This window comes from Dendropsophus ebraccatus, chromosome 8 (genome assembly GCF_027789765.1).
Source record: "Dendropsophus ebraccatus isolate aDenEbr1 chromosome 8, aDenEbr1.pat, whole genome shotgun sequence".
Taxonomy (NCBI): domain Eukaryota; kingdom Metazoa; phylum Chordata; class Amphibia; order Anura; family Hylidae; genus Dendropsophus; species Dendropsophus ebraccatus.
In genome coordinates, this window is record NC_091461.1 from 108,476,303 (window position 1) to 108,502,354 (window position 26,052).

General features: G+C 45.2%; 1 protein-coding gene across 1 annotated transcript in view; it reads right to left on the reverse strand.

Moving 5' to 3' along the window:
* JAK1 (Janus kinase 1) overlaps positions 1 to 26,052 on the reverse strand; it is a 126,525-nt gene that overhangs the window by 99,443 nt on the left and 1,030 nt on the right. The window lies entirely within an intron of this gene.

Genomic DNA, 26,052 nt, shown 5'->3' on the forward strand with positions numbered 1-26,052 from the left:
GTTTCCATAATGGGGTCACTTGTGGGGGGTTTCAACTGTCTTGGCAACACAGGGGCCTTTTGAATGCAACATGGCCCCTCGAAATCCATTACATCAAAATCCAGCCTTCAAAAACCAAATGGCGCTCCTTCCCTTCGGAGGCTTAACCTGCACCCGCATGGCGCTTTATGTCCACATGTGGGGTATTTCCGTACTCAGGGGAAATTGCTCTACACATTAAATGTTTTTTTTTTATCTTTTAACCCCTTGTGAAAATGAAAAAATCATGACAAGATTAATGATTTAGAGTAAAAATTTTACAAAAATTACACTAAATGTTGGTCTAGCCTTGATTTTTTTCCATTTCCACAAGGGGTTAAAAAAGAAAATGAACACAAAACGTGTAGGGTAGTTTCCCCTGAGTACGAAAATACCCCACATGTGGGCATAATGTGCCATATGGGCACAGGGCAAGTCACCAAAGGGACAGAGCGCCATTTAGAGGCTGGAATGGAGGATGGAGGCCACGTCGCAATTACAAAGCTCCTGTGCTGCCAGGACAGTAGAAACCCCCCACAAGTGACCCCATTCTGGAAACTACACCCCATAAGGAATCTAACAAGGGGTGCAGTGAGCATATGGACCCCACTGGTGACGGGCACTTGCGTAGAACATGTGCCGAGAAAATAAAAAATACAATTTTTTTCATTTTCACGTCCCAAATGTGGCCGTCACCAGGGGGCCATATCCCCGCTGCCCCACTTGTTCGATTCCTTATGGGGTGTAGTTTCCAGAATGGGGTCACTTGTGGGGGGTTTCTACTGTCCTGGCCGCACAGAGGCATCATGGTATCCTCTAATGGGAATAGCGGCCATGTCTATTTAGCTGGGGAAAAGGGACAATTCTAATTTATTTGGGGGTATTAGGCCAATTATTAGTTTATAAGGTTGAAAATGACAGGTGTCCATCAAACTCAACCTGTGTTGATCCAGAGGAAGGCAAAAAACCCTCGTGAGGCAGACGACAGTAGCCTCATCACAGGGGAAAAATTCCTTCCCGACTCCATAATGGCGATCAGAATAATCCCTGGACCAACGTGACCCCTGAAATAGGAATAAGGGACAGAATTTAGATAATGTAGAACCCCAATGACGTGTGGTGCGCCTTGGAGCGATCCATACGGAAAAAGCCGACGCTGGAGCCGAAAATAGCCGAGAGAAGCCGAACGTGACGTCACGGAAGAAGCCGAAGACCCGAACGAAGACGAGGACGCCGCGAACCCGGAAGACGCCGATCAGGAGCCCGGGACAGGTGAGTAATGTACAAATACCTGCTCTGGACCCCTCGGCTACCTAGCTGAGGGGTCCAGGGCAGGTATTTACTATTTTGTGGGACTCTGATCGCCGTGCTACCGGCCCGATCGCCGTGAACGGCCGGCCGGCCGTTCTCGGCGATCGGGCCGGTGGTACGGCGATCACCATTACTTTTTACAGTAATGGCGGTCGGTGCCGTCCTCGGACAGCACCGAGCGCCATTTTTTTCCGGGTCATTGGGTCGCCGATGACCCGGAAAGGTTCCGATCGCCGCTATTGGCTGATCTGAATTGATCAGCCTATAGCGGCGATCGTAAGCACGGGGGGTGTTAACCACCCCCCGTGCCGTGAAGCTAAGATGGCCTGCTATGATTTATAGCAGGCCATCTTCCCCGACCGCTGTGTGTGAACACGCAGCGATCGGGGAAACATCGGGCGTAAATTTACGCCCTGATGCGCCAAGTACCAGGGCGCGAGGGCGTAAGTTTACGCCCGATGTCGTTAAGGGGTTAATATACTGTATATAGACAATAGATGCACAAACCCATACTGTACAAATAGGCAGATACACACATGTATGCACTCACACTCACACAGATACATATACATCCACAATACATGTATACACACATATAGGCACATTACAAGATGTACAAATATACCAACATAGAGAAATTACACAGATACAAACACATGCAGATTCCATATATACCTCTACACAGACACATAGCATAGATGCAGACACACACATGCAGATTCCATATATACCTCTACACAGACACATAGCATAGATGCAGACACACACATGCAGATTCCATATATACCTATATACACAGACACATAGCATAGATGCAGACACACACATGCAGATTCCATATATACCTCTACACAGACACATAGCATAGATGCAGACACACACATGCAGATTCCATATATACCTCTACACAGACACATAGCATAGATGCAGACACACACATGCAGATTCCATATATACCTATATACACAGACACACAGCATAGATGCAGACACACACATGCAGATTCCATATATACCTATATACACAGACACATAGCATAGATGCAGACACACACATGCAGATTCCATATATACCTATATACACAGACACATAGCATAGATGCAGACACACACATGCAGATTCCATATATACCCCTACACAGACACATAGCATAGATGCAGACACACACATGCAGATTCCATATATACCTGCGATGCCCTGGCCCCTGGGGGCCACTTCCGCAGTGCTGGTGTTATGAGCGGGCAATGACCGGGGCAGCTGCAGGGGTTATACTTGTCACGGTATAGGCCTGAGGGCAGCACAGCTGTAGGGCCGGTCTGTGGAATCTGCGGGTGATGATGGGCATGCGATTCTTCGCTGCACCTAGTCAGGGCACCAGTTAGTGGACACCAATGCCAGGGTTCAGTAACAGCGGTTTTATTATAGATGAGGTAACTAGTAGCAACAGTTCTGTCCGGATGCAACCGGGTATATAGCAGGCTTTGACAAATAAAGCAGGAGTGGTGCTGCATAGGCTGTGAGAATACGTGCCGGATGATGGGAGTACGAGTATGAGAGAAATAGCGTTGCTGGGTGGATTAGCTTGAGAATAATACTTGCTGTGAATCCTTGCAGCGATGAGGAGAGATAACGGAATGACACCCAGATGAGAGAAAAGAATCCGGTCACTTGAGCAGGCAGATACAGCCGAAGACTGGTATATAGCAGCAGACTTAGTCACTCTTCCGTGGGAGAGGATAGAACCACACAACCTCCTTGCTTGGAAGCAGGGGGAAGACTAACTTGTCAGCAGGAAGTGGGAGGTCACATGGTTGCTCCTGGCCAGAGCTAGTCGGCCATTGGAGGAACCATGGTTACAGGTCACGTGATCAACAGCCTTGCATACCACTGTACACTGTAATACACAGGAACACATGAGAATACACATGAAAATGCACAATACCAGAGAATACTAGGGGAAAACCAGCAGCAGTTGCAGTGCAAACACTTACCAGAACAGGCATTGACACAGAAATAGAAATGGCCATAATAGGAGTAGTAGTCTGCATGTTCTGGGACACTGCATACCTCCCTAGCAAATTTGAGCCGACCTCGGCGAATCTAGAAGGCAGCAAACATGAATAGACTGGACAATCAAACAACAGGAATGAATGATGAGAGTGAGTGTGATGAGGTGTGTGTTTCCCACGCCCAAGGCACAGGTGAGAAGAGAGAGAATGAGAAACCCTAGTGGCAGGACTTCACCTAGGGGTGCCTAACGTACTCTGGCGACCAGGTAGCTAGTGCGTGAACCATCTGACGTGTAAGCCAGGACAACTTAACTGCTGGCGGGTGACCCTCAATATTCCAGCCAGTTAGACAGTAGGTTTTCTGTTAAATGTGTTACCCTACTGGAAAAGAACTGTGAAGACCTGTGTATTACCTTGGCGTGTCTGAGTAGTGTCTTGGATACCTGGAAGAGAAAGAACAAAATAATAAAAGCAAACATACATGGGGAGCTCCCTTTCATACCACTCAATCACACACACAAGCACTCCACAGGCCAAACACACGAAAAGGTATCCAAGGTGCGATATGTATGGACAAGTGTGAAGGTTAGGTATGACTATGTGTGATAACTACTGTGTTGGGACAAGACAGAGGCGAACAAATACTGGAAACAAAAAGGAAGGGAAACACAACAGACAACAAATACTGCGAGGTCTTGAGGAGAACTGGCTCACATGAATCTGAATGAAACCGGAGAATGAAAATCTGAGAGAAATCTGAATGAAAATCTGAGAAAAATCTGCATACGAACTGGCTCAACTAAATCTTTCCAGCTATAGATATGATAATAATACACAATACTGAGACTGGATGAGAAAATACACTCCTACATAAACTGGACTTTCTCCGAGGTATATGTAAACTGACTTCTCTTACTCAGAGGAGGAGCTATCTGACTCAGACACTGGAAAAATATACTGTTTTACAAAAGAGGCGCTCTACTCTGAGGCAATCTATGTAACCTTGTGCTTACTCAGAGGAGGAAATACAAAGACTTTGATAACACTGGAATGCAATGGTAGAAAAATTGCAATAATAAAATAAGTGCAATAATACCCTGTGTGGAACACACAATCACAGGAAAGTGCATTAGGAAGGAATGGGTTAAGTGTCTCTGTTAGGTAGAGTCTCTTTTAGGCAATTAGAACATCGTCCATGTAAAAGGCTCTGGGACAGGCACTAGAGAACCTTTTGTTACTGTAAGTGTCCATCAGCTCATGGCTGGTTAGTACAGGGAACTTGGTCAGGAGGACCAGGCACGAACCTTAAACGTTGCATGAACTAAATGGTGAAACAGCACACAAAAAACAGTCATAGAACTCAGCCCTTGGGAGGACATTTAACAGAAATGTCCTGGAGGACCCCAAGTGGCACCCCTCTTTTTCTCCCAGGGATAATACCGGGAGGAAGCCGGAGCAGGAGCATCATCTGCTGCGGTGGTGACCACGAGGCTAGGGGTCACGGTGGTCACAGGAGACACAGTAGGGGCTACGGTGGTCACAGGAGAGACAGTAGGGGCCACATGGTAGGTAGTGGTGGTGGAGGAGACAGCGGCTTTAGCCACAGCAGCGGGGCGGTTCCCGGGAGTAGTGGACCCCGAGGGCTGTGATGAGGCCCGGATAGAGCCCAGGGGCTGAAAATCTTCCCAATCCTCCTCCCAGTCTTCAGAGGGAGTAGGAAGAAAAGGCCGTTGTACAGGGTTAATAGGCCGGGTGATGGCAGCGGCCCAGGGACCCTTCTTGGAGCCCACTAGGGTGTACTCCACGACTTCACCAGCCGAGAGTTTGTTCAACCATGCAGGGTTGTAGCCCCGACTGACGGCCCGTCGATTTACCAGGACCAGGAGGCCATTGAAGGCATCCATAATGAGACCGTATCCCCGCTTCTGATCGAACTTGGTGACTGTCCCCCTGCGCCGTTCCAGTGGTACCTCTCCAGGCCGGGGTCTTTCTAGCTTCCTAATGAAGACCCGCTCCGTCTCAGCACTGGATTCAGCATATGGGGTATAGGGATGGCCCCACAGGGAAGCATACTCGGGATACGGGACAGCAGGGGATCCTTCCGGCACTAGGCCAGACTTGGCAGGCATGCCCCCCTGGGTAGTAGGTGACTGAGCCGTAGTGGAAGTGGAGGCCTTGGTCACCGGAGGCAGGCGGGAGAGGGCTTGCTGAATCTCGTCCGCTATTTTCTTTATAATGGGGTCATCACCAAACACCCACCGCGGCAGGGAAGGCGTCTCTGGCCCGGGGAGTCGCCAGGGGCTGGAGAAACAGGAGGCCTTCGGGGCGATCCCTTTGCTAGGGCCTGGTAACGGGGTGTCCGGAGGTCCGGTACTCACTATCTCGTCGCCTTCAGGCGAAGTCGATCCTCCGGTGGAGAATGCTAGACTGGATCCGCTGGAACGATCCTGCTCCGGTGACAAGCTGCAGGCGGAGGATGCACCAGGCGCCGGATGACCGGGCTCGGAACAGGCAGACCGGTCAGACTCCGATATCACGGAACTCCAGCTGTCGTCGTCCGACGGTAGTGGCACTAGCAGACAGGCCGGGTCCAGCTCGGGCAAGCAGGACGGAAATTCCGGTAGCACCGCAGCGGCAGCTGTACACATGTCTTCCGTACTCGCCGCCATCTTGCTTTCCAGTGCCCGGATCTTGTAGCTGGAAGGGGAGGAGCGAGAGGGCAGAAAGCTCGACTCTCCAATCTGCCCAGCAACTGTGACGTCAGTGGAAGCGGCCGGCCAATCAGGAGAGACACAGTCATTATCAATGGCGCCAAGCAATTCCCGCTTCTCGGCCGCATGGCAGTTAACCCCCTCGTCACTGGGGGATGGCGCAGGTAGAAATAACAGCAAGAAGCGGCCATTTTGTGTACAGTCCCAGCCGTGCAGCGACTCAGTTATCAGAACTCCCATGGCAATTTTAGCACAGTCTCTGGAGACGATATTAAACTGTAGATCTTGTACACCGCGTGGCGTGTGTATCCTGTTCGTGACGCCAAAAAATGCGATGCCCTGGCCCCTGGGGGCCACTTCCGCAGTGCTGGTGTTATGAGCGGGCAATGACCGGGGCAGCTGCAGGGGTTATACTTGTCACGGTATAGGCCTGAGGGCAGCACAGCTGTAGGGCCGGTCTGTGGAATCTGCGGGTGATGATGGGCATGCGATTCTTCGCTGCACCTAGTCAGGGCACCAGTTAGTGGACACCAATGCCAGGGTTCAGTAACAGCGGTTTTATTATAGATGAGGTAACTAGTAGCAACAGTTCTGTCCGGATGCAACCGGGTATATAGCAGGCTTTGACCAATAAAGCAGGAGTGGTGCTGCATAGGCTGTGAGAATACGTGCCGGATGATGGGAGTACGAGTATGAGAGAAATAGCGTTGCTGGGTGGATTAGCTTGAGAATAATACTTGCTGTGAATGCTTGCAGCGATGAGGAGAGATAACGGAATGACACCCAGATGAGAGAAAAGAATCCGGTCACTTGAGCAGGCAGATACAGCCGAAGACTGGTATATAGCAGCAGACTTAGTCACTCTTCTGTGGGAGAGGATAGAACCACACAACCTCCTTGCTTGGAAGCAGGGGGAAGACTAACTTGTCAGCAGGAAGTGGGAGGTCACATGGTTGCTCCTGGCCAGAGCTAGTCGGCCATTGGAGGAACCATGGTTACAGGTCACGTGATCAACAGCCTTGCATACCACTGTACACTGTAATACACAGGAACACATGAGAATACACATGAAAATGCACAATACCAGAGAATACTAGGGGAAAACCAGCAGCAGTTGCAGTGCAAACACTTACCAGAACAGGCATTGACACAGAAATAGAAATGGCCATAATAGGAGTAGTAGTCTGCATGTTCTGGGACACTGCATACCTCTACACAGACACATAGCATAGATGCAGATACACACATGCAGATTCCATATATACCTCTACACAGACACATAGCATAGATGCAGACACACACATGCAGATTCCATATATACCTCTACACAGACACACAGCATAGATGCAGATACACACATGCAGATTACCCAGATACACACATGCAGATTCCATATATACCTCTACACAGACACATAGCATAGATGCAGATTCCATATATACCTCTACACAGACACATAGCATAGATGCAGATACACACATGCAGATTACCCAGATACAAACACATGCAGATTGCACAGATATATGATCGGAGGCTCAAACACACACACACACACACACACACACTCTATTCCACACACACACACACACACACACTTTTTATCCTTGAGGCCCCCAGTGATACAGTGCTCAGATACACACTCATACACACTCACACACACTTACTTTTTATCCTTGAGGCCCCCAGTGAGTGAAGTCTCTGCTCCCAGTCAGCAGCCTGCAGACCCTCCTCCTTTGCCCCGACTGCAGACGTCACAGCTGGGAGGGAGGGGGAGGAGAGGGGGCCCGCTGCATCTTCCTGTCACCTGGGAGCTGCTGAGGAGGGGGCCGGTCCATTGTGGAGGGAGGGGGGGATTCTGCAGCCGGTCCACAGACAGTGCAGGGGGGAGGAGGGCCTAATGATTTTAGTTAAGTAGAAGGGGCCCCTTGCATCTGCAGTAGCTCTCCCCTCTCCCTGCACTGTCTGTATACCAGGCTTCTCATAAAAGTGAAGTGTGTGGGAGACCCGGGCCCCCCCTATAGGCCGGGCCCCATACACCTGTACTGCCAGTAATGCCCTGTTGGCGGCCCTGGGTTTACCCCTTTAAATTTTTATTTTATACATGGTATTTGTTTGTTATTTAAAAAAAATCTGAGTAATTTCCGTGATAGACTGTTTAGCACAAGGCAACACGCTGTACACTGGCTTAATCCACCCTAAATGTCACAATAAAGAGAAATATCAGTATATGACAGGAGGAAGGCGATGTAGCTGTAAGGGCTGGTCAGCAGTAGTGACATCACTCACAGGACAGGGCTAGAGACAAGACCATAGCTTCTGAGACAGCACCACACAGAAAATGAAAGAACTACATAACTTCTCATGAGGGCTAAATCACGCAAAAGACATAGTGAAGCCATTTTTATTAGCAATAACACTACATTAGGAAGTCGCTCTTGGGTCCCTTTATTAGCGTTTAACACCTAAAGGGACCCAGCTCGCTCTTAAAGGGACCCAAGTCGCTCTTAAAGGGATCTAAGTCGCTCTTAAAGTGACCCAGGTCGCTCTTAAAGGGACCCAAGTCGCTCTTAGGGTATATTCACACGGACGGGCTCGCAGTGAGATTCTCGCTGCGAGCCCGGCAGGTCCTGGCAGTTCCCATACACTACATACTTGCTGCGGTCTAAACAACCGCAGCGAGTATGTAATTATACCGCCCTTAACCCCTCTTCTGCTCCCCCGCTGTAAGCATACTTTACCTGTCCTTGCTGCACGGGTCCGGCGTCCTGCTCTCCTGTCCGGCCAATCAGTGTGTTGCCCAGCCGCAGCCACTGATTGGCCGGGCGGGAGAGCAGGACGCCGGACCCGTGCAGCAAGGACAGGTAAAGTATGCTTACAGCGGGGGAGCAGAAGGGGTTAAGGGCGGTGTAATTACATACTCGCTGCGGTCGTTTAGACCGCAGCAAGTATGTAGTGTATGGGAACTGCCAGGACCTGCCGGGCTCGCAGCGAGAATCTCGCTGCGAGCCCGTCCGTGTGAATATACCCTTAAATGGACCAAAGTCGCTCTTAAAGGGACCCATGTCGCTTTTAAAAGGAACCCAAGTCGCTCTTAAAGGGACCCATGTCACTCTTAAAGGGACGGGACCCATGTCGCTCTTAAAGTGATGGGACCCAAGTCGCTATTAAAGGGACGGCACCCAGGGTTAAAGCTCGGGTTCGGATGGACTCGAGCATGCTCGAGGTTCGCTCATCTCTAGAAGTCATCATTGACCTCTCTGACCTCTGAATACCGTCTTTCAAACAGGTCTTGCTGTGTAATCCTTTACTCTCTACTGGCGACTAATCTCCCTCCTCCATAAAACAGACAGGCCTGACTGATGTAAACCAGTCGAGATTTCCTGATAATAAGCAGTAAATGAGAGAGAGAAGGGGGAGAACGTGGGGGAAAGCCTTTTTGAATACAGATGACATATTTGCCTAATAAATCTAATTACAAAATTTCTTAAAATCGCCTGTACTATTGATTTCTGCCAAAAAATAAAATAAAATGAAACGACAGTGACTAGGAACTCCGGACAGTCCATCTGTATACTTGTATGTGAGATACAGCCCCAACTCCTGGCATAATACTATGGCTGAGCTGGCATCACTTTTGTAATACGGCTGTTTTATTTGAAAATGCACTTATTTAAGCTTCCTTTGCACACAAATGCTTGAAAGACACTTGAAAATCTCAAGCAGACACTTGGTTTGCATTTCCAGTACCTCTACCTCCGTATATGTGTGACTGGTAGCAGCCGCTTCCCTTATAACGCTCCTGTGCTATTATAAGCAGACTGATTGTCGGCTGACACCAGGAGGGCTTTAGGACCCTACGTCTCAGCCAGCTCAAACAGAGGAGGCGCCTGGCCTTCAAGAAATTCTGCAGGAAGACGTAATTGCCAGAAAATTATATGTGGGCAGGGAAATGTGTTATTTACCGAAAGTGGAATCCTCCAGGCTCCTTTACAGCCTAATAGCCTGGAATTCCCATAACATATTGATCGAGACGGGATTAATAGATCACGTTGTAAGAGCAACAGCTTGCCGTAAAGTCGATACAGCGGATCACATTAAAGGGGGGGGGGGGGTTAAAATCCATGTAAACTGCATTTTATTCTGCAGAATGCTTTTAGACATTAGAGGCAATGGGCTTAGCCGCTCCGGCTAGAATAGGAAATGGGCGTGGAGACTGTCGGATGGGCTCACGTGACCGATTCCTCCAATCCCTCAAAATTCCAATTTCAAGAGACAGAGATTGTGTCTAGGCCGTGTTCTGTGTAATAGCAACCGGAAATCAACAATGAGGAACTAGGCAGTCCAGCTGAGCTGGTGTATCTAAGCTAACAATGTGGGATACTGCCTGCTTCATTGAAGTATCTAGGGTGGTCATGTGTGATGCACTTTGACAAGTCCGGCTATCTAGGTGTGATATTACCTGCTGGAAATGAGTACCTAAGCTCATTATGTGGGATACGTACTACTTATGCTGCGTTTACATGGAACGATTATCGTGCAAATTCGCACGATAAAGATCGAATTCGAATGATAATCGTATGTGTAAATGCTGCGAACGATCAAACAACGAACGAGAAATCGTTCATTTTGATCTTACATGTTCTAAAATCGTTGTTAGCAAAAAATTCGCAGATCGTTCCGTAAACAGTCGTTCGCCGATTTAACCAATGTGTGAGATAGGCTTAAGCGATCGCAAAACGAATTTCCGTACGATATATCATACCATCTAAACACTGATCGTTCTAAAAAAAAAATTGTTACTTTGACATCGTTAATCGTACGGTCGGGCCAATTATCGTTTTGTGTAAACGCAGCATTACCTAGCGTATTAAAGTCTATCATGTGTGATACTACTTTGGTCCGTGCATCTAAGCCTATAAGGTGCAACATTGTCTGTTGCACAATAGTATCCAAGCCCAATATGTGCGATATGTGTGATACTATCTAGCCAATACTGTACAGTGGTACCTTGGTTTAAGAGTAACTTGGTTTAAGAGGGTTTTGGTTTAAGAGCTCACAGTTTTTCAAAATTGTGACTTGGTTTAAGAGCATTGCTTTGGTTTAAGAGCTCCCTGTACTGGGTGGGAGCGCGAGTGGGGGAGGGATATGGTCTGCATAGCGGGGTCTACAGCACTGTGGATAGCAGATCCACTTCAGGCTGGGGCTTGCATCAGGGGACAGGACTGTGGAGGTAAACTCTTCATAGCTGTAACCCCTCTCTCCCCGGACACATCTGCCCTGCTCATTCCTTCATGCTCTGTGCAGTCTCTGTCAGTCCTGTTTGGTCCATGCTGAACACACCCCCTTCCCCATTGTTGTCATGTGACCAAACAGACCTCTGACAGCAGCCCTGCTTCTCTATTCTAGCCTGTTGTACTACGCTACTGCATTATGGGGATCTGCAGTTCCATACTCTATTTACAAACTGCTGCTATTTTTCAGGGTTATGCAGTTACTATACATTATACACCACATGCTGATTGCTATACTGTACAGTAACTTATAATATCACATATTCTGCTGTCTCTAAATGTTTCTTTCATTAGTTTTACATGTTTTATTCAGAATAATAAATCATTATTCTTGGGGTGTGGAACCAATTGTCTGCATGTCGATGATTTCTTATGGGAAAATTTGCTTTGGTTTAAGAGTGATTTGGATTACAAGCACAGTCCCGGAACGGATTATGCTCGTAATCCAAGGCACCACTGTATATCTAAAATTATAATCTGTGATACTGTTTAAAAAGCCATTGTATCTAAGCCTAAAATGTGATATCATGTTAAACCGGAGCCTCTAAATTCAACATGTGTGATACCGTGTGCTTAGCTGGTGTATCCAAGCCTATTATGTGTGATACTAGTGAGCTGTTTATCATAAGCCTATGATATGTCATACTGTCTCATGGAGTCAGTGGATCTAAGACTATAATAGTGTCATATTGTCTGCTGAACTTAAGTATCTAAGCCCATGTGTGATACTGTCTGCTTAGCTAAGGGTCCTATTACACAGAGCGATTTTTAACGATTAACAATAAACGATCGCAAACGAGATTGTTTATCGTTAACCTGAAATCGTTCACCATATTACACAGAACGATAATCATTAGTTACGATCGTTACTATGATCGTTATTGCGATCGTTACTATGATCGTTTACTCCTTCTGATCCCAACAAAACAATGAACAATGTGCAATTACACTGAACGATTAGTGAACAAATGCGGAACTTGAGCGAACAAACACGGAATTACAGCGAACGATTAACGATAATTTTAGGTTCAAATCTAAATCAACGATCAATGACATACGAACGATTTTTTCGATCGTTTCCTGCAATTAAACAGAACGATTATTGTTTAAATTTGGATTTAACGATTTTTCGCACAATAATCATCCCGTGTAATAGGGCCCTAAGGCATTTAGGCAAAAGGTGCGATATTGTGCAAGGAGCCATTGTATCTAAGTGGATGGCCGCCATTTAATGGAAAATGGTTGATCTTTTGAAATGACGGCCATGCACTAAATTTCAACAGTGTGTGAGCATAGCATTTCTGTGTTTTCAATCGACTCCTGCTTTTGGTTGCAAAATACTGAGCAAAAATACTGTGTGGGAACACGGCCTTAAGAGTTCACACACGAAATCTGCTGTGATTTCTGGTACTGTCAGTTTGAATAGGATTACATACTCACTGCGGAATTTTCATTCCGCTGCGAGTATGTGCACGCCGTCCCCCTTAACCCGCCGCAGCTCGTGGCATACTTTACCAATCCGAACTCCAGCTTATTCTGTGGCTCTCGGCTCCCTGACATCTCACTCAGCCAATCAGTGCACAGTCCCAGGGAGACGGGAGCCATAGAACAAGCCAGAGAGGTAAAGTATGCCCTGGGACGCAGCAGGTTAAGAGGGACGGCGTTTACATACTCGCAGCGGGATGAAAATTCTGCAGCGAGTATGTAATCCTAATCAAACTGACAGTATTTCGATGCAATTCTGTTATGTGTGAACCCCCCCCCCCAACACACACACAGTTTCTCATTTAAATAAAAAATAAAAAAACACGCAAAACTGCACATTTTTTGTCATTTTTAGACATAGTTTTACCATAAGGCAAAGAAAGAAAGGTGAATTTTCATGTATTTTAAAGCATTTGTGTGCAAAGGAAGCTTAAAAAGGTGCATTTTAGCATAAAACAGCCATATTATGCTCAAAATATATTGGAAAACACAGAACCTCCCCAAAATTAAAAAAAAAAAATAATAAGTTTTTTTAACTTCACGGCCCAAATAGTTTTTTCCCAGTTTCGCAACATGTTTTCTGGAAAACTTAAGTCTGTCATTGCAAAGTACAATTGGTGTCCCAAAAAAATAAGGGATCATGTGGGTCTGCAGGTAAAAAAAATACAGGCACTATAGCCTTTTAAGCACAAGGAGGAAAAAAACGAAAGCACAAAAGTGAAAATTGGCTGTGTCTTTAAAGGGTTAAACGGATAGCACAATCATGATGTGAAGCCAAAGCCAGGAACAGACTAAAAACAGGGAACAGGTCATAAAGGAAAGACTGGGATATATCCTCTTTTTAAATCTATTCCTGGCTTAGGCTTCAAATCTTTGGCAGATAATCTGTCAAATAATCTTCCTGTGTAAATGGACCTTAAAAGGGTTATCCAGAGCTACAAAAACATGGCCACTTTTCCCCCTACTGTTGTCTCCAGTTCAGGTATGGTTTGCAATTAAGCTCCATTTACTTCATTGAAACGGAGTTTCAAAACCCCACCCAAACTGGAGACAACAGTAGGGGGAAAGTGGCCATGTTTTTGTAGTGCTGGATAACCCCTTTAAGGTGCTCTATTTAAGCCTTTTATTTGTGGTACTGTGTTACTGAGCCAAAGTATCTAAGCTGGTCATCAGTGATACTTTGCTTTTCAGAATGTATTATTTATTTATTTTTTTTAAAGCAGCAATTTCTTATCTGCCCTCTAATATTATCTTGAAAAGTAACCTGTAAAGTTTTTTTTATCATATTGGTTTTACCATTTAAAAATAAAGGTTTTATAAAGGTTTGTCACACACACTTTTTTGTGCATTTACCCACCAACTTTAATGGGTTTTTTAATGAATTTTTTTTTTTATTATTGGTTCAATGTATATTTTTCCCATCATCCAGTTAGTAATTGTATTTTTTTTTCACCTGCTTTAAAAACTTGAAAAACTTTATCTGTGTTGCATTTCACATTTCAAATAATGTAATTAAAAGAGTCCTCGTTTAGTCACTTGAATTGATCTATGAACTTTGTGATTTGTTATGGGAAAAAAGACGCATAAGTGCCAGAAAAAAAAGCATGTAACATGAAGAAAGAATTGTACATGAAAAAAAACAAAATCATTTTATTTCCTGAGACACACAACTTTATTTTACGTTTTGTTTTACTCCAGTTAACCGATAATAAAATGCTTTGTAATCTGAAAACACTCAACATTTACAGCAGCAAAGTGAATAGAATTACAAACAAAATCCAAGCAGAAATTCACCTGCAATTAAAATACAAAATTCACAGCATGTCAGTTTATGTTGCACATACAATACAGATGTACTGCTTAGGCTACATCTTCACGGCCATTGTTAGGCAGTGTTTTCCTATTATGAGAAAAGTTGAATTGCGACATCACCAGGAATTACAGCCATGCTGGAATATCTGAAATTGCAGAATTACGCCTCCTCCTCCATAGAGCCAGCTTTACTCCAATACCCCTACCTAATAAAACTGTATACAAAGCACCAGCAATGACAAAGTCCATGTAACGTTCCACACTCATATGCTGGAGAGTAAAGTTCTGCTTCAAGAATCTCTATATCGACCAATATAAGGAGTCATCAGACAGAAAGAACTGTATATATCTCTATATGTAATTATAAACAAATGTCATGGGCAATTTCTCGCCTCTCCATATTATATAAAGAAGCTGTGTTCTGGATTCCTTCTGGTGCTGTACACTCTATGAGGCTTGTCCCTAAATTAACCCGCGACTCTAATAGAAACACCTCGTCTCTGGAACCAACCTTGTATCTAAATCAGAATGACACAGCTACAACTTGTTTCTTTGGTTTTGCAAACATCATAATTTGTAGAGCGGATGTAAACTGCTGCCACCTACTGGCTGATGTGTGACATTACCTGAACAGTTGGAAAAAAAAATCACTTTTATAATAACCAACAACATGAAACACCTTTTTAATAGAAGCCAGAGGTGTAAAAACCAGGACCAACAGCTGTGTGACTGTAATATAGATACACAAGGGTCAGTTGTAGATCTAGAGCCAAAATGCTAAAGTTGTAAAAGGGCCCCCAGATTTATATGTGCCATTTCTAATAGAACAGCTTTAGGTTATGATCCCACACAGTATTTTTTGCTCAGTATTTTGCAACCAAAAGCAGGAGTGGATTAAAAACACAGAAAGGCTATGGGGGAGATTTATTAAACATGGTGTAAAGTAAAACTGGCTCAGTTGCCCCTAGCAACCAATCAGATTCCACCTTTCATTCCTCACAGACTCTTTGGAAAATGAAAGGTGGAATCTGATTGGTTGCTAGGGGCAACTGAGCCAGTTTCACTTTACACTATGTTTGATAAATGCTCCCCTTATGTTCGCACACTGGGGTAAAATATAACATTGGGAATGATGCTTAGAGAGCCAGAGTGTCTTTTTAAAGGGCTATCCCATCCTGACATTTATAGCCTATCCACTAGATAATAGGTGTCAACCCTGCACCATTTGAGCTGTTACAAAACTACATTTCCATCATGTCTGGACATCCATAGCGACCACTGTCCTGGCATGATGGGATTTGTAGTTTTGCAAGAGCTGGAAGGCTGCAATTTTGACACCTGTGCACTAGACTATGGCGGCCACTGTTGATCAAGAAACCAAAGACAGAAGATCTGCTGTTTTACACACTTTACAAAGAAATTAAAGTGATTATCCAGTGCTACAAAAACATGGCCACTTTTCCCTCTCTCTTGTCTCCAGTTCAGGTGCGGTTTGCAATAAAGCTCCATTTACTTCAATGGAACTGAGTTCCAAACCCCACCCAATCTGGAGACAAGAGAAGGGAAAAAGTGGCCATGTTTTTGTAGCACTGGATAACCCCTTTAAGTTGCATCAAAAGCGTAGCCATGTGTGCGCAGCGGTTACTGTAACTCATTATAATGTGCAATGTCCCCCCCAATGTATTAGTATAGAAATGCATGACTACACACTTCCACAAAGTCTCATGGAGACCGCAGGACACTTTAGGTCCCATAAAAAGAACAGCTCTATGGATCAGGTGAATGTAGAGAGATCAGCTGCAGTGTGGACACAGAGAGGTTTTACTAGATAACATATTCAAATATTTAGCTTCCAGTAATGGAGCACAGACCTTCCCGTCGTCCTGCTGAAACGTGACTACTCTGCTTCTAGGAAGGCTACAAGGTACACATCAGTCCATAATAACCTTAGCTCTATGTCCTGAAATTCAGGAATAAAGCTGCTGCCAAGAGGATGAACTCTGGCTTCTGCGGGAGACTCTGCGGACGGGAAGAGGCGGCACAGTGACCTGCGAACAATACAGCTACTGTTTGTCCTGAGCAAGACAGAAAATCCAAGTGTACATATCCAAGTTTTAAAGACACAGTCACCATCGACAACAATTAGTAGTGGTTGGCTTATGGAGTTAGTCTACATAATAAGCTGCATAATGGTATTTATAGTGTTATTCATAGTACATTCCCATAACTACAACCCAAACTGCAACCACAGAGCCACTGACTGCTGCTTCTGGAAACAATCAGTAAGCTCGCTGTCAAACACACCCCTAACAGAATCAGTTACTATAACACAGAAGTAAGAAGACACTGAACAAGAAGAGATGCCAGGAAGTGTAACACTGTTTATATTAACTTCAAAGGGCAGTAGTGGTTGTATTCTTATGTAAATATTATAGTAGTTATATTCTTGTATATAGGAAACAGTAATATAGTAGTTATATACTTGTACATAAGAGCAGTATTATAGTAGTTATGAAAGTTCAAGAAAAGAAACACGTAGTAGCACTCACCCGTACTTCAGCTTAGCGGCTTTATTACATCCACAAGTTGCGGGGAGGGGAAGGGTTCAGGTGTGTTAACACACCTGAACCCTTCCCCTCCCCGCAACTTGTGGATGTAATAAAGCCGCTAAGCTGAAGTACGGGTGAGTGCTACTACGTGTTTCTTTTCTTGAACTTTGGTACATCTTGCCTCTGTAGTCTGCACCCCCATCCAGCAGCCACATCCACATTTATTGTCTGGCTCAAGACCGTTCCACAGACCCACTCCACATCCAGTGCAGTATTTGGAGCGGTGCAGGTCTCTACATCTCACCACCTACATTATAGTAGTTATATTCTTGTACATAGGGGGCAATATTATAGTAGTTATATTCTTGTATATAGGGGGCAGTATTATAGTAGTTATATTCCTGTATATAGGGGCAATATAGTAGTTATATTCTTGTATATAGGAACAGTATTATAGTAGTTATATTCTCATATATAGGAGCCGTATTATAGTAGTTATATTCTTGTATATAAGAGCAGTATTATAGTAGTTATGGTTCAGGGAAGAAAAAGAGTGCTGCACCTCACACCTATGGCTGATACTAGTACCTCTCGGCTGCATAAAAAACAACAGAATTCTGTATGTGAATTGATTAAGCCACACTGCCCCATGTACAGCGTGCAGGTATCTGATACACATGGGTCCCTACACTAAGTCCACACTGTGCCAGTCAGCGACCACCACCCCCGCAGGCGTGCACAGTCAGGGAAGGGAGGCCATGGAACGGCCCTGCAACCCCAATGCCACAGGACCAGACCCAAAAATGCCACACCAAAACCCAGCCAGCACCACCGGCGGGGAAGCTTCCCCCAAACAGCAGTTATATTCTTGTATATAGGGGGCAGTATTATAGTAGTTATATTCTTGTATATAGGAGGCAGTATTATAGTAGGTATATTCTTGTATATAGGGGGCAGTATTATAGTAGGTATATTCTTGTGTATAGGAGCAGTATTATAGTAGTTATATTCTTGTGTATAGGAGGCAGTATTATAGTAGTTATATTCTTGTACAGAGGAAGCAGTATTATAGTAGTTATATTCTTGTACATAGGAGCAGTATTATAGTAGTTATATTCTTGTACATAGGAGCAGTATTATAGTAGTTATATTCTTGTATATAGGGAGCAGTATTATAGTAGTTATATTCTTGTATATAGGAGCAGTATTATAGTAGTTATATTCCTGTATATAGAGGCAGTATTATAGTAGTTATATTCTTATATATAGGGAGCAGTATTACAGTAGTTATATTCTTGTATATAGGGGTAGTATTAGGCTGGGTTCATACTACGTATATTTCAGTCAGTATTGTGGTCCTCATATTGCAACCAAAACCAGGAGTGGATTAAAAACACAGAAAGGATCTGTTCACACAATGATGAAATTGAGTGGATGGCCGCCATTTAATGGCAAATATTTGCTGTTATTTTAAAACAACGGCTGTTATATTGAAATAATGGCAGTTATTTACTGTTATAGGGTATATTCACACGAACGGTCTCGCAGCGAGATTCTCGCTGCGAGACCAGCAGGTCCTGGCAGTTTCCACAAACTATATACTCGCAGGACGCCGGACCCGTGCAGCGAGGACAGGTAATGTATGCTTACAGCGAGGGAGCCGGGCGGGAGCAGAAGGGGTTAAGGGCGGCAGAATTACATACTCACTGCGGTCGTTCAGACCGCAGCGAGTATATAGTTTGTGGGAACTGCCAGGACCTGCCGGTCTCGCAGCGAGAATCTCGCAGCGAGACCGTTCGTGTGAATATACCCATATGGCGGCCATCCACTCAATTTCACCATTGTGTGGACAGAGCCTTTCTGTGTTTTTAATCCACTCCAGGTTTCGGTTGCAATATGAGGACCACAATACTGACTGAAATATACATAGTGTGAACCCAGCCTTATAGTAGTTATATTCTTGTATATAGGAGCAGTATTATAGTAGTTATATTCTTGTATATAGGGGGCAGTATTAAAGTAGGTATACTCTTGAACAAAAGGGAAGTATTATAGAAGTTATATATTAGTCCATTGAAAGCAAAACTACAAGGAAATACAAGGCTATCTGTATTACCTTCCAAAAATTGTAACCAGAGTAACCAAAAGCTTTTGTAGACCAAAAGAGATCTGCTATTTGGTTTATGTATGGCATATGAAAGTTTATGAAAAGAGTACAACCACAACACTTTTCTATGTCATATAAAATAAAATGTATACTGGCATAAAGCAGGCCAATCATAGCCACAACGTATATCTGGATACCCTTCTTTTATTGTTTTACTGGTACTAAGAAGTAAAAAAGCAATAACATGATATAACTTGGTTATACAGCCTGAGCATTGTGAATAAATAATACAAGCCCAAATATGTTGCACTAGTTTTATTGCAGTATTTTCAGTTGCACAATATGTCCAGATAATTCTTCTGACCGCAAAACATGATGAAGGAGCGTATTCTTCTGGTGTGTTCCAAGATCATGATGTTAAGATGGCTGCCATCCTTCAGTTATCACAGTACTGTACCTTTAGACTAGACAGCATCAGCACTGTGATAACTGAGCCAGGGTAGCCTGTCAGTCACAGCACTCTTCATTAGGTTCAGAGAATTTTAACAACTTTTTTTCTTATTTTTCTTAGTGGTTTCCTGTATGGCTAAAGCCCAAAAAAGCAAACCAGAAAAAAATAAAAACAAGAAACAACAAAAACCCACATACACAGCGAGATGTTGCAATCCATTATACACACCTATTTTCTCTCCGCAGTACTGGAATGGGACACTAGAGGCCAGTATTGTACACACAAAATAGCAGAGAGGAGGCAGGACTCTTAAAATGTGATAAGATGAAGAAAATGTAAGGGAGGGGGTCCCCTCACTGTTTACACCAGCTCAGAGGCCTGTGAGTACTAATGGCTGTGCCCTAGCTCTGTCACATTCAAGTAAATGCATATGAGCTGTAAGACAGGTGGCTCCCTAGCTAAATACTACAATTCGGTCATCTGGCAACCACCACTAGGGGGAGACAAGAGCTCCTTACATACTGTTTCATTGACTATACAGCGGTGCCTTGGATTACCAGCATAACTCGTTCTGGGACCGTGCTTGTTATTAAAATCCACTCTTATACCAAAGCAAATTTTCCCATAAGGAATCAATAAAATGCAGACAATTGGTTCCACCCCCCCCCCCCCAAAAAAAGATTTTTTTATTCTGAGAATAACATGTAAAACAAATGAAACATACAATGAGAAACAGTTGAATATAAATTACTGTACAGTATAGCAATCAGCATGTGGAGTATAATGTTTACTAAGTGTATAAACCTGACAAACTGCAGCAGTTTGTAGATACAGGATGGAGATGAAGATCCCCATTATGCAGTAGCGTAGTACAACAGGCTAGAATAGAGAAGCAGGGCTGCTGTCAGAGCTCTGTGTGGTCACATGACAACAGTGGGGAAGGGGTGTGTGCTCAGCATGGACCAATCAGAAAGTAAGAATCACACAGCTGTGCTGGAGGACAGTGACAGAAACTTCTATGTTTCTGTCCTCCAGCAGTGTGAATGGCTGAGTGTAAAGGTGCGTTTACAAGTAACGATCTTGCGAATTTGCGCAATAACGATCGAATTCGAACGATAATCTACGTAGCGAACGATCAAACGACGAACGAGAAATCGTTCATTTTGATCTTTCAGCACGTTCTTAAATCGTCGTTCGCTAAAATTTCACCGATCGCTTAGTGTAAACGGTCCTCGTCCGTCCGCCCGGCCCCCAGCCCGCCCGTAGCACGACCCCCACAGCCCGGCCCCGCATCCTACAGCCCCCTGCGCCGGCTTGATCGCCCCGCCCCCTGAAGGCCCCCCCAGCCGGCCGATCAGCACCCCCCGCCGGCCAATCAGCACCCCCCGCCGGGACGAAGGCCCCCCCGCTGGCCCCCCCGCTGGCTGATCAGCACCCCTGCCGGGCCGAACGCCCCCCGCCGAGCATACCTTACCTAATCGCCGCGGGTGTTCGAGATTCCCGACTCCGCTCTGAAGAGGAGCACTGATTGGCTGAAGAGGAGCTGTTTGAAATTCCCGACTCCCCTCTTCAGCCAATCAATGCACGGCAGCACTAATTGGCTGAAGAGGAGCTGTTTGAAATTCACAGCTCCCCTCTTCAGCCAATCAATGCACTGAAGAGGGGAGCTGGGAATTTCAAACACCCGCTACGCCAAGCAGGTAAGGTATGCTCGTGGCAGGGGCTATCTGAGCGGCGGCTGGGGCTATCGGAGCGGCGGGGGCGTTCGGAGCAGCGGGGGCGGGGATCAGAGCGGCGGGGGTGGCGATCGGGGCAATGGCGATCAAGCCGACACAGGGGGCAGCGGATGAGCGGGGGGCCGGGCTGCGGATGGGCGGGGGGCCGGGCCAGGTGATCATAAAACGATTTTTCCGTACGATATATCGTTCTGTCTAAACGTTGATCGTTATGAAAAAAAAAATCGTTACTCCAACATAGTTAATCGTACGATCGGGCGAATTATCGTTCCGTGTAAACGTAGCTTAAGTTCAGGCACATTATAGCAGCAGTGTGTGTATAGCTGAGTGTAAGTGCAGGTATATTATAGCAGCAGTGTGTGTAGTCAAGTGTGAGGGCAAGCACATTATAGCAGGAATGGAGAGGATGGGAAACACAACTGTGAGCTCTTCTTGCCAAATGCTCTTAATCCAAGTTACTCTTAAACAGAGGTACTACTGTAAACAGTAAGGGACGAATTACACGGCCCGATCACCAATGTAAACAAGCCTATCACTTCAGAGACCGTCTCCCAAGTTCCAGTGGCAGCAGCCTCTAGGAAGATATCAGGGAGTGTGGACAGGTATGTATAAGCTTTTATTTTTTTCTTTTACACATTCATCAGCCATCAGCCGTGCATCGCTATTAAGGTATGTTCACACTGAGTAAATGTGACGGAATACACAGGCTATGACTGTGTATCACTATTTAATAAAGACAACGCTCAGCCGTTGACAACAATCATCGGCTAATCCTGTCTTTTGGTCCTGCCTAAATTTCCTCGGCCACAGACCGCACGTAGCTTCGTGTAAAAATGTGTTCACACTGAGTAAATGTGGCACAATTGCCGTCTGCCTCAGTATGCCATAGCCCGTCAATGAGAGGGCTCAATTCGCGGAGCCGCGCGGGCCCTCTCATAGCCAGGCAATGGAACACTGAGGTAGACTGGATTCCACGCCGGAACTCGGAATTCCGCCACATTTACTCAGTGTGAACATACCCTTACAAGCAGTGATTCGCGGTCAATGAATTTTAGGCAGGACCAAAAGACAAGATCAGCAGATGATTGTTGTCTGCATGCAGACCAAAGAAAGGTGTTTTAAGAAATTAATCAGCACTCAATTTTGGAAGCATTTACAACAGTTTTGGAGCAACTTTTCTTAGATCTCCATATTGTATTGTCCCTCTAATATTCCTCCTGCAAATCTATGACTAATGGGTACGATACCCATTGTGAATGGGTCATGACTTATTGGTCCTGTCCAATCATAGCCGAGACTGTAAAAGAACACAGCCTGCTGACATCTAGTTGGTAAGTCATCTTTACATTTCTAGGCCATGTTCACACTTTGTTTTGTTTGTCACGGAACAGCCAGTCTCAGAAAAGATCATCCCGGCCGGCACTGCAGTCCCGGCAGGATGATCTATATATAATGTATTGATGGGAATCTGGAAAAGCTGAGTGCTAACCAATATAGCTAGTATAACAATTCAGCTTTCCTAGAGACCTGAGAGCTAAGAACCATATGAAGCAGCATGAGAAGAGATGAGTTATTATAATATATAGTTATACACAGTTAAACAGATTGTCAGGAATCTGGAAAAGCAGGGTGACAACTGCTGTGGGGGCTGTAATGTAAGTGATCAACATCAGATCCGCTGTCACTGCATTCACAGTACAGGGTTATTTTTGGAGCAATCATAATCTCATGAGACTTTGTGGAACTAAATTATAAGGCCGGGGCGGGGAGGCTGGCCGCCCTCCAAGGCGTAGCAGAGGATGAGAAGTGGTTACTGGATTGGAGAGGGGGGTAAACAGCAAAGGGGGGGGGGGCACACTACAAGGACTGGAGCTTGGGTCTCTTTATATGAAGGCGGCTGAGCTGGGTTATATATAAAATGTAAATTATTCATAAATTTACATTTGAGGCTGCTGTGAAGATCTGTTCTGAAAACAAGGCTGGGGGGGGGAGGGGTTTATAACGTATAGTGAGAGACTTTTCTGTAAAAAAGCAAAGTAAATGCAGAACAGGTGGTAATGAGGGAGGCTTTTGTACACATTGGGTTAAACAGCAAGATGCAGTTACCCTGTGTGAATACAACAATAAAGGCGGCCATAAGTCAGATGACCATTTAATGCTGTGGTGCAGAAGCTGTGCAAACCCCCCCCCCCCCCTCCCAAATTGTGAAACACCCTTCCTCTCTAGCCAATTGGCTATCAAGACACAATGGCAATTGTAGTTTTGCAACAGCCTGAGGGCCACAGGTTCCCTATCACCAATCCAAGGTGTAGGGGGCCTACTGGGCTCCTATAGCAGAACAGTTGGGCATTCCGGATTTCATCATGGCTGATCCCTTTGTGTTTTTTTTGTCCTTGGTGGAATTTGAACCCACAACCCAAATGCTGCTGAGCCACCCATGCTAGGAATCTGGCAGCAGCTTTCTACCCTCTACCAGTTTAAAATATTATGGGAGTATACAGGACTAGCTACCAATGTTAAGACAGTCAATCATATCTAGAGCCAATTCAAAAACAATACCTAGACAATACCTGTTGCTACATAAACACATGATGACTTGTTGACAGTTTCTTGTGCTTTTTTTTTCTACTTTACGCACACTTATATTAGAGAGAAGCAAATCTTGAGCACACTTGGGTTTGTTGGAAGCCGAACACTCTGCATTTGATTACCGGTGGCTAAAGAAGTTGGATACAGCCCTAGGGAGTCCTGGAAAACATGGATACAGCCTATGGCTGTATCCATATTTCCAGGCAGCCTCAGGGTATGTCCACAATACGGAATCCTGGCAGATCACCCGCCGCAGATTCCGAAGCTCGCCCCCGCTCATCTCCACTGGTCCCATATGCTTCATTCTATGGTTTGGCAGATTCTGCCGTTCGCCAAAGAATGAACCCACATGAAGCCTATGGGACCGGTGTAAATGTGCGCAGCTGCGAGCTGCGGAATCCGTGGCGGGTGATCCGCCGGGATTCATAGTGGGGACATACCCTCAGGGTGGCATCCAACTTCTTCAGCTACCTGTAATCAAATGCAGAGCGTTTGAATTTGGACAAACCCAAGCGAGCTTGAGATTCGCTCATCTCTACCTAATACATTCTAGTATTGCACTGCTTAAAGGGGTACTCCGGGCTGGGGTCATTTTTATTGTACGGCCAGGGAGGGGGTGGATATAGAAGGCACCGGTCACTTACCTCCCCAGTTCTAGCACCGGGTCCCGGATCACGCCTCCCCGTTCCCCGGTGCGGCTACCGCTTCCTGGTCTGAGCTGCGGCTTGAGATGTGACGTCTCAAGGCAGCTGAGCAATTTAGAGGTCGTAGCGGGGTGCCGCCTTGGCCGTTAAATGGCTGAGCTGCGGCTTGAGACGTCACGTCTGAAGCCGCAGCCGGACCGGAGAATGGGCCAGCGCAATCCGGGACCCGGCGCTGGAACCGGGTAGGTAAGTGACCGGCGGCTTCTATATCCACCCCCTCCCGGGTCGTACAATAAAAATGACCCCAGCCCGGAGTACCTCTTTAAACTACAGCAACTCTGCTAACAGAACTGTATAAGATAAATGCAGTTTATGTCTCATATATTACAGTGGGATCATCCATTATGTCATGGTTTCTTCCTGTAGATTGTAACTGCTAAAGGTTTCTTACCTCCCACATCTTATTCTGGCCCAGTACAAGTGATACGTACCCAGGCGTGCCAGGACACAAGGGAATAGCTACCATGTCAATATCCTTCTTGTTCAGCATAAGTAATACAGGTATAGCTGCTTAAGAAAAAAACATTGTGGGTTATTTAAAAATAAGTTTAATTTATTAATTTAAACTACCTGCATGTAATAATCTAAAGCCAGCCATAGCTGATGATTTCAGGAAGACAGGTCTAATGTGTATGGGAGCCTCCAGACTCTCCCCTAATGGGAGATATCTGGGTAAGTAAGGGTTGGGCATGTTATAGGGAGACAAGCTTCCACTAGGGAGGCCTGGCAGAAACCTTTTCCCCATTTTAAAAACATGCATACTCCACTGACCTGAGTGTTCATGTCTATGAGGCTCAGGAGAGATACCTGCAGCCTGTAAAGTCTGACCCTTCAAATTACAGTCCTTCACTGATTTTTCCTATGTGCGAGATAGGCTTAAACGATCGCAAAACGAAATTTCTGTACGATATATAGTTCCATCTAAATGCTGATCGTTATAAAAAAAAAAAATCGTTACTTCGAAATCGTTAATCGTACGATCAGGCGAATTATCGCTCCGTGTAAACGTAGAATTAGGGTGCGTTTACACAGAGAGATTTATCTGACAGATTTTTGGAGCCAAAGCCAGGAACAGACTATAAACAGAGAACAGGTCATAAAGGAAAGACTGAGATTTCTCCTCTTTTCAAATCCACTCCTGGGTTTGACTTCAAAAATCTGTCAGATAAATCTGTTTGTGTAAACACACCATAAGACCCCCCCCCCCTCTTAAAATGATGAACACCATGACATGACCTGTCAGACCCCATTATAAGCCAAAGGGTTCTGGAGGGAACCA